Source organism: Sturnira hondurensis, unplaced genomic scaffold, assembly GCF_014824575.4.
Source record: "Sturnira hondurensis isolate 20B ecotype Veracruz unplaced genomic scaffold, ASM1482457v3 Scaffold0021639, whole genome shotgun sequence".
Classification (NCBI taxonomy): domain Eukaryota; kingdom Metazoa; phylum Chordata; class Mammalia; order Chiroptera; family Phyllostomidae; genus Sturnira; species Sturnira hondurensis.
This window is the reverse complement of record NW_028094270.1, coordinates 1,609,855-1,624,077: the sequence shown is the minus strand read 5'-3', so window position 1 is coordinate 1,624,077 and position 14,223 is coordinate 1,609,855. Positions and strand designations below refer to the sequence as shown.

The window sequence follows — 14,223 nt, the reverse complement described above, 5'->3', positions numbered from 1 at the left end:
CGGTCTCTTAGAAAAGTTTCTTTATTTAAGGGGAAATGCATGAATAAATATATGGAATTATAGGGTAATCATATCATAGTTTCAAACATATGGAGACAAGGGTATCTCTTGTCACACTTTGAATTTTTACACAAGTAGACTTCCAGGGTGAGGATCATAACTTTCCTAATTTTCCTGTTTTGGAAAATTGACCATCACTTCAAAAACTATGGTAGAATTCATATTTACATCTGTCTAACTTACAGAAAAATTTAAACAAGCTAAATATCTATGGTATATTCAAGATTTTTCTTCCTAAATGATTTAGTATAAAAGAAATATTCCAATATTTGCTGAAACACATGAAACTTCATTTATATTTACCTGAATGTTCATAGTTATATGAATAAAGTTATATCATTCTTTGATGACTAAGAATTGAAAATTATATAATATAAATAAATATAATTTTCAAAATGAATAATGTGACTAAAATTATGTTTATATTTTAAGATGAAGAACAAGAATGAAAGGGGAAGGAAAAGGGGAAAGAAGAAAAGAGAAGGGGAGGAAGGGGAAGGGAAGGGATAGTAGTTAAAGCAACTATCATGTAATGGAAAGGAAGGGAAGGGGGATGGAAGGAGGAAATACAAGAAAACCGTCTTCAGATAAGGAAGCTATAAACCACACTTTAAGATTTTCCTTGTTGGGGGGAAGATGGGGGATGGGATGAGATGGGAGTAATAGACAGAAAACTATACGTGAAAAATAATTAAATAAAAAAATTGAAAAAAAAAGATTTTCCTTGTTAATTGCTCATTGGACAGCTATTGCTTTGATTCCACCTTGAAAAAGTACCTTCTAACCATCACATATTTTCCTTTGTATCTCAGTCTAAAACAGGATTCCTCAAACTTGGCACCACTGACATTTTCAGTTATATAATTCTTTGTTGTGAGGAGCTGTTTTGAGCATTGTAGAATACTTCATGGATTCCCTGATGTCTACTCATTGGATTCCCTCAACCCCTTCCTTCCAGCCATAACAACCAGGAATGTCTCCCAGGGGCAAATGTATCCAGATTAAGAACCATGGATCTAGAGAAAGAAAAAAAAAACTGTACTGTCATGGACATAGCAACATGCATATGTGTACAGTTCCAGTGACTGCAGTGGTTAATTAATACTCATTACACTACTAATGCCAATCATTACTAGGTTACTGATATATACTGCTAAGTCTATATCTTTTGCAAAATAGCAAATTTTCCATGACTATAGCCATCATGTGAGGTCATTGACTAGTCAGAAATATGTGATAATGTTTCTTTATTTTTAATTGCAAAAGGTGAAATTTTAGGTGTCTTTATCTAGCAATCCTTTACTTGTGCTGCTATAATATTTCACAGGCACCTATTTCCTTAAACATGAATCAGAAAACAAGTTCCTTAATTTTGTGGTTGTACAGAGAGTTGGGTGTACCTCCCAACCTGCATATATCCAGTGGCAGGACAAATAAAAAATGAACAAATAAAAATACTATGATGGCAAGAAAGTCACCTAATGCTATCTCTGTGCATGGTAAGTCAATAAATATCTCCTGTTTATAGTTAAACCTACTATCATGTAATGACCTATAAGTAGAGAGTTGGACCAAAAAATATGTAGCTAACATTTTCCTTAGAATCTTTTTGCTGCCATACATAAATTTTCTCCCTCTATTTTAGGATATTTATATATAGCATGTTTTTAAAATTTACAGATTTTCAGAATCAAAGAGATGTATGATTCTCATCTATTGTTACAAGGTCTGTCCAGAAAAAATAAACAGCCATTATCAACATAAAGAGAATGGTGTTTGTGACATCTATGTAACCTGGTAGCCAAAGAGAGGGGGCTGGAATGTGCGTGCATAATCAATGACAGGTTCAGTGTTTGAGTCAGTGAGGGTGATAGACACCATTGAGTGAACATGTGTACTGTGTGACTGTTGCATTCTAAATGACTCAGTGAGTAAAGCAATCAATTTGCCTCAAATTTTGTGTTAAGCTTGAACATTCCTCCTCAGAAACTATTCTCATAATCCAGAGAACCACAGCTATGGGCAACTGGTGATTGGCAGCTTCATCAGAACAATGTGCCTGCTCATACATCATGTCTCCTGTAGAGTTTTTTGGCAAAACAGAAAATCACCCAGATGACTCAGCCACTCTACAGCCCAGATTTGGTGCCCTGTGACTTCTGTTTTTTTTTCCCAAAACTACAATCACCTTTGAAAGGGAAGAGATTTCAGGCCATTGATGAGGTTCACGAAAATATGATGGGGCTTGATGGCGACTGGGAGAACTGTGTGAAGTCCCAAGGGGCCGACTTGAAGGCGACTGAAGTATCACTGTCATATGTATAATGTTCCTTGTATCTTGTATCTCCTTCAATAAATGTCTCTATTTTTCATATTATATGGCCGGATACCCTCTGGACTGACATTGTATGACTTTCCATATTAGCACACAAACTTTTTTTTCAGTAACATGGACAATGCTTGGACTCATGTCTCCAATTCCATTTTAATTTGAAAAAGTGCTTTGATACAATTGTTTATGGGTGCTGGTATGTTCTGGCAAGACAACTGGTGAGATTCAATTTATTGACAGCAGAAAGAGAACAGTAGCTAATACTTGTGAAACATTTCCTCATTATGTCATTGTGGGTGAGATTTTGTTTGAAATAGCTCTGGCTGTAAGAAACAGCATTTTCTAACTCTTAGAAAAGACTAGAGCAGTTTTGCAGCTAAGTTACTTCTTTTATATAATCCCCCTTCAAAAATTATATAGCCTTTAATTTCCTCCTTCATTAGAAATCCACCTATGGTTAATCCCAAAGAACGTCTCATGAAAATTATTTCAAGAAAATAACTTACTTGTATTTTATTTTTGACAACCATGGCTATTATTGTTTCAGAGTCTTCTAACCATGATTACATAGCTAAAAGTACCCACTATATTTAAAATGTGTTTAAGCATGAAAATGACAATGTGGTGGTGTTATTTTAATTTTTGAAATAAATTGACAGCAAAATATGTCTTCTTAATAATAGATAATCTGTCATCACATTTTTATCAATAATGTGATTTTTCACAGGTAACTTGGCACATTTTTATTATAAAGCTTTTTAGAATAATTGGATTCAATTAACTATGATTGCAATTAGAATATTGATACTTGTTCAATGAAAAACTGCAGTACTGATAAAATTCTTAAGCTGTGACAAGAGATTTTTTCTAAAAGAAAGTCTCTGATAGAACATAAATCCAGACTTTAGCCTAACATGGGCTTTAAAAACACAACTCTCACTGGCTTGTGTGGCTTAGTGGTTGAGTGTCAGCCTGTGAACCAAAAACACAACTCTATTTAATAATGCTATCTTGGAATTGGGAGGACATGATTAAATAAGTTCCTCAGAAATCATCAGGGATCATGGTAATTTTTATTTTGATTTACAGTTTGGGGTTAACTGGTTGCAAATACACGTCACACTTATTTGTTTACCCTCCCATTGAAGCCTGACACTTCTAGAATTTAGAAATTGCTTAATTATCTGTGTTGTGAAATAAATGTCTTAAGGGAGCTTATGAATCTTAGAATATCAGTGAATTGGAATATTTGCTAAGTAAAACTTTGTGGCAATTAAGAGTTACAACCTACATAGAAGAGAAAAAAATTCTTAAAAGGATTTAAGAAGATGAAACACACAGGCACAAAAATAAAATGGTGTTAATCTGCATATGAAGAAAACTACAATGAGGTGATGTGGGGGTGGTGTGAAGGACCAATAATACAACTATGGTAATAAAATAATAAGCAAAAGTTTTGATTTTCTTCCTTTTGATGCATCATAGAAGCTAAGAAAGCAAGGAATAGGTAATAAAAAATAATAAATTGTGACCACAGTGAAGACCTCACTAACCTGTGTAATGGGAATGATCACTAAAGGACAGTCACATAACCAAATATTCAGTGAGGTACTGAGTGTTTATTCCTAACTTAAATGCTTGGCCACTGGCAACATAAGTGATACTTTATAATAAAGGGCACAAAGTGATACTTTATAATAAAGGCACAAAGTCGAAAATGCATTTAATTATTTTCTCTTAATGAATTTTATTGAAAATCAACTCACAGTGACTTTAACCAGCAAGTAATTACTATACCCTTTCCTCATCATCACCTCTTGTTTTATGCCTCCTGTCCAGTGAGCTCAGCACTTTCAGTGATTCCTTAGCCTCTTCTTTAGTATCACTGAGGACCATCTAAGACATGATAGAAACTGCTCTATACTGCTTATTAAACTTTTTCATGAGGGTTAGTATTATCTCCCATAAGAAAAATCATATTCTTAAAAAAGTAAGCAATGCCTTATATGCACTCAGCATTCCACAAATGCTGTCAAGAGTTGCATCCAGAATAGGTGTTCCTTTAATATCTATGAATTACTTTATTAGTTTAAAAATAAAAACGTCACTACCCTCTGTCAGTAACAACTTAATTGCTAAAGTATATGAACCCATATAATCACTTCACAATTTGCAAAGACCATTTTCTCTTAACACATAAAAATAATAAACAGCAGAATGTTTTAGTCCAGGGTGTCCAACCCATGGCTTGTGGGCCACTTGCATCCCTGGATGGCTGTGAACATTGGCTCAACACAAAATCATAAATTATTTAAAACATTATGAGATTTTCTTGTTTTCATTAGGGTTTGTGTATTTAATGTGTGACCTAAGACAATCCTTTTTTCCAGTGTGGCCAGAGATGCCAAAAGGTTGGACACCCCTCTTAAGTCCACCTCTCCCACCTGGCCATCCTAAATACATATGAAGACTAAGTGTTGATTTCCAAATGTACAAGAAGAAATAAGTTTTAAAAATAATTTGCACATTGTTTTTCTTTGTTGTAGTCTCCTGAGGCCTTGTACAATGGTTTGTGTATGTCACAAACTTATCTAATAGGCAATATATTGAACCTTTAGCTATATAGAAAAGTGAGTAAATAACTGCTCAGTGGTATTTTATGGCTAGATTTTGAAGATTTGCAATAGATTATTAACATTTACTGTTAGGTAATCATAGCTAAATCTAATTTTAAGATGATGAATTTAACAGAAATGGCAACATTTATATTTCTTTCTAAGAATAAAATACATACATTCATTTATTTGGACAACTATACTAAATAGTGATTCTGGAGTAGGAAATAATATTGATAGAATACTGAATTTTAAAAGTAAACCATTCATCTCCTTTGGAAGGTCAATTTTAGAAAGGCTTCCTCTTGCTCGATCCAGAAAACCACAACAGAGTAGAAAGAATTCAGACAGAAAGAAAAGTAGAGGGAGAGAAAAAGCTAATAATAACTTTGGACTAGACTTTTTAAAAAAATCTTGGAATTTGTATGACTAATTTTACATGAAAATATTGGAGGAAATATTCATTGTAAGGAATTATTATTTTTGGAAATATTGACTTATTTACTAAAAGGATAAACAGGAAGAAAATGAAGAAAATGGTCCGATGGGTATTTTCCATCAATACATATACTGATTCTAATGATATCCCAGCCCTAACTCTTCACCTAAAATTCTTTGCAAATGATATAGCTGAAGAAAAGAAAGATATGTACACCTAGAGAATACTGCAAACAATACTGAAATGCATAAATAATTAATTGTTCATTACTTACAAAAGTTGTGTTTTCCAATAATAATGTGGTTGCATTTGTTTCTATATTCAGTTTAATGACATGTCCATTCTCGCTTTTATACACCACATCTGTATCTGCAACAACAAAGATATTAACAATAGACAAACAGATTGACTAGCTAATATAATAGCTGTAGAGGGAAAATGTGTGTAATAAACAGACACATCAGAATGATCATCATTAGCCTTTATAACCTCAGCAGATTTCTAAACTTGGTCCAAATTAAGCGTCTTCCATGATATGGAAGCCCGCCTAGCCTATGATATATTGTGCAATGAAAATAAGGTTAGTGAGAGAGCCACCAGATTCCTGGTTTAACAAATAAAAATTAATTAAAATATGGGCAGTTGGCTGCCCATTCTGAGATGACAAAGATGGAACAATGAGAAGTGCCTCCAGTTTTCAATGTAAGCTATTACTGATTAATGATCATGTTAAATATTCAGAAAGTGCTGCCAGTTAACCACAAGTACACAGTTCTAAGTCAACTCACATTGAATCACCATCACTCAGGCTTTTTCAAGCCTCCAGTCTTACCACTATCAATTCCTATTCAGCCTCTTTCTCCTTTGGGTTGAAATTTTGTCTGTGGTATTTTATCTGGTTTGTGTGATCACAGATAAAAAAGTTCTAATGATAAGGCTCTTCTTGTGCATAACATTCTAAAATGAAGACATTTCAAGCTACACTAATTACCTCCAAATTTTTATGATGATGGGATGTTCAATAGATGTATTATGTTCATGTACTACATGCTGACCAGTGATGCCTCCTTTTAAAAATCTTTTAAAAGTTTTTTTTATATTCATTTAATTTACCAGCATATCAGTGCAATGAAATGTCCCGTATTTTAAAAGCCAAATAAAGGTACAACCACTGATGTACAGATGGCCGATAGACATATGAAAAGATGCTCAGCATCACTAATCCTCAGAGAAATGCAAATTAAAAATCACAATGAGATACCATCTCACACCTGTTAGAAAGGCTATTATCAATAAATCAACAAACAACAAGTGCTGGTGAGGATGTGGAGAGCAACCTAGCAACCTCACTTTTGGAAATATATCTGAAGGAACCCAAAACACTAATTCGAAAGAACATAAGTATACCTACATTCATTGCAGCATTATTTACAGTCACCAAGATATGGAAGTAGCCCAAGTGTCCCTTAGTAGATGAGTTGATAAAACAACTATGAGACATTTACACAATAAAATACTAGTCAGCAGTACAAAAGCAGAAAAGTTTAACCTTTGCAACAGTGTAGATGGACCTGGAGAACATTATGGTAAGTGAAATAAGCCAGTCATAGAAAAACAAACACCATATAATTTCACTCATATGTGGAATCGAGTGAACAAACTGAAGTAACAAGGAAAATGGGGACAAACTCAGAGATGGAGAGCAGGATGACAGCCAGTGGTAAGGAGTGGTGAGGCAGTGGAGGGACTGAGCAAAAGGAACGAAGGGCTCATGGACATGGACAACAGTGTGGTGATTGCTTGTGGCCAACCCTATCCAGCAGAGTCCACCTGTTGTGGCTTACGATATTTTCCATACAGAGCTGAGTCACATTTGCCAGGCCAAGACAAACCAGTCCCCTACAATTGCTGGCGGGGGGATGGTTATAAAGGGACTAAATGGTAATAGAAAAAATACAATGAAGATTAAGTAAAAAATAATACTGATAAAATTTGATAAACATCAGTATTATAAAAACACACAAAATTTCTGAAACAGCATACCATTGTATCTACTTTGTCAACTTTAGAAGAATTATATTTTCATTTAAAATAATTAAATTATTTCTGGACAGCTGTTGGTTTTATGTATGTTTTGATTTAAATCTAATCGCATTCATCAGCAAATTAAATCTTAGGAATACCTCAGTCTAAAAATACCAAACTGAGGGAAAACTGCCAGAAAGCAATCTTGAGTTGTTTTCTTTCTAATAACTATAATATCTTTCCAGGCTTACCTACTAACCTTCTCTGTGGTATTAAACATCTCAATGCCCCTGTGCTTCTTGGAAGAAAGGCAGTATTGGAGAGGTTTAGTCCACTATCGGTAACGAATTGGGTTACATACATTATAACTACTCAGATCCTGAATGTCTTCATCTGTGTAATGATACAAGTATACTGCAATGGAGGGTTATAAACATTATATAGGAATATCTGACACTTTGGAAAGACAAGATTTTCTGACCTGTTTTCCAGTTATTTTATTATTATAAATAGTAACACCTACAAATTATATGGTGAGAAGCAATTGGTACTTAAAAAAATGAAGTTTGTTTTTCTTTTTGTTTTTGCTTCATTCAGAAGACTGAGAGTCCAATATGACTTTCCTATTACTAGAGTCCAGGATGGCACAGAAAGCCAATAGATCTTGACCTTAATCACATAGGGACAGTAACATGTTAGACCCAGGGCCTGGAGTATACAGAAAAACAAACGGTGTTTCAGGAAAGGAGTAAAAGAAACAATGTTTCCAAGTTACTCTCAGAGACAGACTGTATAGGCTGAAAGATAGTCCTATGTGATCTTTAAAATAAGGTCTTGTAAAATTTTTTAACAATTATTTATTTATTTATTTATTTATGTATTTATGCATTTATTTATAATTTTTGGAGAGAGGGGAAAGGAGAGAAAAAGAAAGGGAGAAAAACACCAATGTGTGGTTGCACCTTGCACAGCCCCAACTGGGGCATCTGGCCCGTAACCCAGGTATATGCCCTGACTGGGAACTGAATCAGGGACCCTTTGGTTCACAGACTGGCACTCAATCCATTGAGCCATACCAGCCAGGGCAAAAAAAAATTTAAGTAGGAAAAATGCCCTGGCATATGTGGCTCTGTGGATTGAGTGCTGACCTGTGAACCAAGGGTCACTGGTTCGGTTCCCAATCAAGGCACATGCCTGGGTTGTGGGCCACGTCCCCAGTGGGAGGTATGTGAGAGGCAACTACACATTGGTGCTTCTCTCCCTCTCTTTCTATCTCCCTTTTCCTCTCTAAAAATAAATACATACACTATAAAAACCAGAAAAATAAAAAAATAAAGCTTTTTAGAAATTGTTCGGTACAGTCGTAAATCAAGTACAGTCGTAATCTCCATTTTCCTGCCACCACATTCCCCTGCCCCACCTGCCTCCACCGCCCACCCTCAATTCATCCCCACTTTGGCTTTGTCCATGTGTGCTTTATACACGTTCCTTGTTGACCCTTTCCCTTCTTTGTACAACCTTTGGAATGTGTGTTGTTAGCTATAAATACATTTGATTACTTTTATTATTAATTTTACCTGTTGTCCTTTCTAGTGATGTCGAAGAAATAACAGGTTCACACACATCATAAAATTTATTTTGATTCATATTTCTTTCCCATCTTCACTTTATTTTCTATCTCAAATATATGATCACAGCCTAACAGCAACACCAGTCATCAGAGCTACTTGATCTAGTCAGCTGATTCTGGTCTCCTGCCTTCTTGATCTCATTAATGCTTGCTTGAATCAATAGTGCACCCAAATCAATCCTGTCTGTTACTTTTCTTGATATTCTCAATTCTGTATCATTTCTTGGTGTTCGTGAACATTACCCTTACCATGTTTTAAAGATAAATTTTGTTAGACTTGAAATAAATCTACAGAAGTTGAGATTTTGTAAATACCTTTAGATCTGCTCTCTTGTGAATTTTACTGTCAATGTTACATTAGTAGAAGATTTTTTAAAATTCAAATGTAATTCTCTAGCTTAATATTTAATACAGATTTCTGCATAAATTATTTTAAAAGCATCTAATGTCTGCCATTATTAATTCTTCTTAATTTTTTCTGGTCTTTCAAATCTGGTCTTTTGAGTGTCATATTTATCCTACTTTACTGATTTATAGTCACTTGTGGAAAATCCCAATTTTAAAATTCCCATTATTCCATTTAATTAATTACTTTCAGGAACTGTATTTCAAAACTTTCACCTCATATTTTGTTTAAAATTAGGTAATGACATATGAATGAGTCAGGTAAAGGAGTGAAGTACATAGACAAAGGAAGGTTAAGGTAGGTGCACTTGAAATATTTTTAAAACAATATTATGCATGTCTATACAGTACTTTCATTGAATAAAATATCTTCCTTTCCAGCTCAATGAAAGTTAAGAATCAACTATCCTAGCCAAGATTAAGATGAAGGAGAGAATCCTAGAAGCAGTGAAAGATAAGGGGACAGTCACCTACAAAGGAGTTCCTATCAGACTGTCAGCGGATTTCTCAAAAGAGACCTACAGGCAAGAAGGGGCTGGAAAGAAGTATTCCAAGTCATGAAATCCAAAGACCTACAGCCAAGATTGCTCTACCCAGCAAAGCTTTTATTTAGAATAGAAGGGCAGAAAAAGTGCTTCTCAGATAAGGTCAAGCTAAAAGAGCTCATCATCACCAAGCCCTTATTATATGAAATGTTAAAGGGACTTACATAAGAAAAAAAAGATGAAAAATATGAACAGTGAAAGGACAGCAAACTCGCACTTATTAACAACCACACCTAAAACAAAAGCAAACCAAGAGGACAGCTAGATCAGGAGCGGAACCATAGAAATGAAGAACACATGGAGGGTTAGCAACAGGGGAGTGGAAGGAGGAGAAAGGGGGAGAAGGTATAGAAAATAAATAGCATAGATGGTAGCTAGAAAATAGATAGGGGGGAGAGTGAGAATAGTAGGGGAAATACAGAATCTAAAGAATTTGAGACACGTGGTCATAAACTAAAGGGGGGAAATGGTGGGGAAGGGGGTGTGCTGGGTAGAGGGGAATGAAGGGGAAGAATAGAACAACTGTTAATGGTATAATCAATAAAATATAGTTTTTAAAAAAGAATCAACTATCTTAAATACATACTTAATTTAGTCAGTTTTTTATTGAAGAGGTGTGAACCATCACTTTGTAGCCTCTCCATTCTCAGCTGCAAGAATGTATTTTTTTTTATTTTTGTTCCCCTATATTACTGTCATTTCTCTCCAATTCCTTTTCTAACAAAGGAAAACAGCATATCCTAATGCAAGATCTTGTCAAGTTAATACAATGTTTTAATTTATACCTCTTCCACACAAAGCCACAAGTCAAACACTTTCCATTACATCCCTTTGTGCCTCCACCTCAACTATCAGGGCAATGAACCAAAGCAGGCTGCATCCATAAGACTGAACCATACATTGCTAAAACTGAACAAATTTCTTAATTATCAAACAACTGTTTACTTAATACTCACTTCAAGATGCTTACTTCTTTGTGTCCCTCAATCTTTTTTTTTTAAGATTTTATTTATTTATTTGTCTTTAGAGGAGAAGGAGAGAGGGAGAGAAACATCAATGTATGGTCGCCCCTCATGCGTCCCCTGCTGGGAGTTGGCCTGCAGGGAACTGGCCTGCAACCCAGACATGTGCCCTGACTGGGAATTGAACCACGACCCTCTGGTTCGCAGGCCTGTGCTCAATCCACTGAGCTACGCCAGCCAGGGCCCTCAATCTTAAACTATTATATCCTGAAATGTGCCCAGCTCTGACCAGAACCTCTTTAAAAGATCTGTCTTAACCAGCCATATACAGACCTATTTGCCCCAACCATGCCACTCCCTTCTTTTGCATATCGTGAACTGACAAAATGCTGTTATCCCTAATTGAAATAAGTAATAACTTAGCTTTTCTTAACAGGTTATTTTAGAGGTCTTCTGGGAAGTTGACAGTTGACAAAATTGACCTCGCATGTATATCAGTAAAAAATCACCTTATTGGTTATTGTTAATGTTTTTGATCATTTAATTTTGACATAATTTGTTTCTAATGTTTCAAAATCAAATCTATCTATCTATATAGCAAATCAATCAACTACCTAACAGGGAGAGTTTTCAAAAAAAGGGAAAAGTCAATTATTTGAGACACTTTAATACAAATATAATCTTCCTATTTTTAAAAGTCCATTTTTATATCTAAAATAAAATTTGTGTAACTTTGTTATTAAAATTTACACTTGATAATCTGAGCATTTTTAAAAACAGTATAACGAAATGATAAAACAGTTGTCATAGAAAATATTCTAAGGAATGTAGAAAGGATTTGTTAAATATCAAATTAATAGTTGACAATTAATTAAATATATCAATGGTAAATCTAGAATACTGAGCTAACACAGCAGGCCCCTCAATCATCTCTCCCAAAACACTGGTCACAACTATGGAATACTTTCTTCACTTTTTAAAGACACCCAAGTTCCACATATTTACCCGAGAAAATTAAGACCATCAAAAATAGCTTTATTGTCACTTTCATCTACCTTAAAATCTTGCTCCATACACAAAAGAGCAAGATCTAGCTCTTCTTTCCCCCATACTTCTGATCTTTCTCCTTAATTAAACCAACAGCTGTTGTGTAACCAAATCCATATGCTCCAAGTGCTTCTATTTTCTATTTTTTTTGGTTTGCTTAGGACTTCATTTTTAAGTATATTTTATTGATTATACTATTACAGTTTTCCCAATTTTCCCCTTTATCCCCAATTCTTTGCACCCCCAACCTTCCAATCCCCCTTTAGTTCACGTCCATGTGTTGTACATGTAAGTTCTTTGAGTTCTGTTTCCTATACCATTTTTTACCTCCCCATCTACTTAATGTCTACCAATTATACTTATTCTTCCCTGCCCCTTTCCCCTCCATTCCTCCCTTCCCATTGAAAACCCTTCATGTGATGTCCATTTCTCTGATTCTGTTGCTGTTCTAGTTGTTTTGCCTAGTTTTTTCATTGTTTGTCTTTTCTTTTAGGTTCATTTGTTGATAGTTGTGAGTTTGTTGTTGTTTTACTGTTCATTTTTTGAACTTTTTCTTAGATAAGTCCCTTTAACATTTCATATAATAAGGGTTTGGTGATGATGAACTCCTTCAACTTCGCCTTATCTGGGAAGCATTTTATCTGTCCTTCCATTCTAAATGAAAGCTTTGCTGCTGGATAGAGTATTCTTGGATGTAGATCCTTGTCTTTCACGACTTCAAATACTTCTTTCCAGCCCCTTTTTGCCTGAAAGGTTTCTTTTGAGAAATCATTTGATAGCCTTATGTGCATTCCTTTGTAGGTAACTCTTGCTTTTCCTCTTGTTGCTTTTAAGATTCACTTTATCGTTAATCTTGGGTAACTCGATGATGATGTGCCTTGGTGTGTTCCTCTTTGGGTCCAACTTCTTTGGGACTCTCTGGGCTTCCTGGACTTCCTAGAAGTCTATTTCCTTTGCCAGACTGGGGACGTTTTCTTTCATTATTTGTTCAAATAAGTTTTCAATTTCTTACTGTTGTTCTTCTTCTTCTGGCACCCCTGTAATTCAGATATTGGAACATTTCAGGTTGTTCCAGAGGTTCCTAAGTCTCTCTTCACTTTTTTGAATTCTTGTTTCTTCTTCTGTTCCAGTTGGATGTTTATTTTTTTTTGCTTTGAGTCCTGGTTTCCTTCCAGTCACTCTTGGTTCCCTGAATATTTTGCTTTATTTCATTTGGGTACCTTTCATTTTTTTTGTTTGTTTGTTTTTTTCATTTTTCTTTTTTTTCTATAGATTTTTTAAAAAATATAGTTTATTGATTATACCATTACAGTTGTTCTATTCCCCCCTTCATTCCCCTCCACCCACACACTCCCTCCCCCACCATTCTCCCCCCTTAGTTTATAACCACGTGTCTCAACTTCTTTAGATTCTATATTTCCCCCACTATTCTCGCCCTTCCCCCTATCTATTTTCTACCTACCATCTATGCTATTTTCTGTGCCTTCTCCCCCCTTCTCCTCCTCCCACTCCCATGTTTCTAACCCTCCATGTGTTCTTCATTTCTATGGTTCCACTCCTGATCTAGCTGTCCTCTTGGTTTGCTTTTGTTTTAGGTGTGGTTGTTAATAACTGTGTGTTTGCTGTCCTTTCACTGTTGATATTTTTCATCATCTCTTTCTTATGTAAGTCCCTTTAGCATTTCATATAATAAGGGCTTGTTGATGATGAACTCCGATCTCCAGGACATCTTTAAACGTTCCAACATCCGGATTATAGGGGTACCAGAAGGGGGAAAGAAACAGCCACGAGTGGAAAATGTATTTGAACAAATAATAAAGGAGAACTTCCCCAGTCTGGCAAAGGAAATAGACTTCCAGGAAATCCAGGAAGCTCAGAGAGTGCCAAAGAAGTTGGACCCAAGAAGGAACACACCAAGGCACATCATAATTACATTAGCCAAGACTAAAATGAAGGAGAGAATCCTAGAAGCAGCAAGGGATAAGGGGACAGTCACCTACAAAGGAGTACCCATCAGACTGTCAGCGGATTTCTCAAAAGAGACCTTACAGGCAAGAAGGGGCTGGAAAGAAATATTCCAAGTCATGAAATCCAAAGACCTACAGCCAAGATTGCTTTATCCAGCAAAACTTTCATTTAGGATGGAAGGACAGATAAAGTGTT

At 35.3% G+C, this 14,223-nt stretch overlaps 1 long non-coding RNA gene across 1 annotated transcript in view; it reads right to left on the bottom strand.

Moving 5' to 3' along the window:
• Nucleotides 1–5,722: 5,722 nt before the first annotated feature.
• LOC118978257 (uncharacterized) overlaps nucleotides 5,723–14,223 on the bottom strand; it is a 155,076-nt gene continuing 146,575 nt past the window's right edge. Inside the window, exon 3 of the long non-coding RNA XR_005064678.1 lies at nucleotides 5,723–5,815. This is a non-coding gene — a long non-coding RNA (uncharacterized LOC118978257). The remainder of the gene's footprint in view (nucleotides 5,816–14,223) is intronic.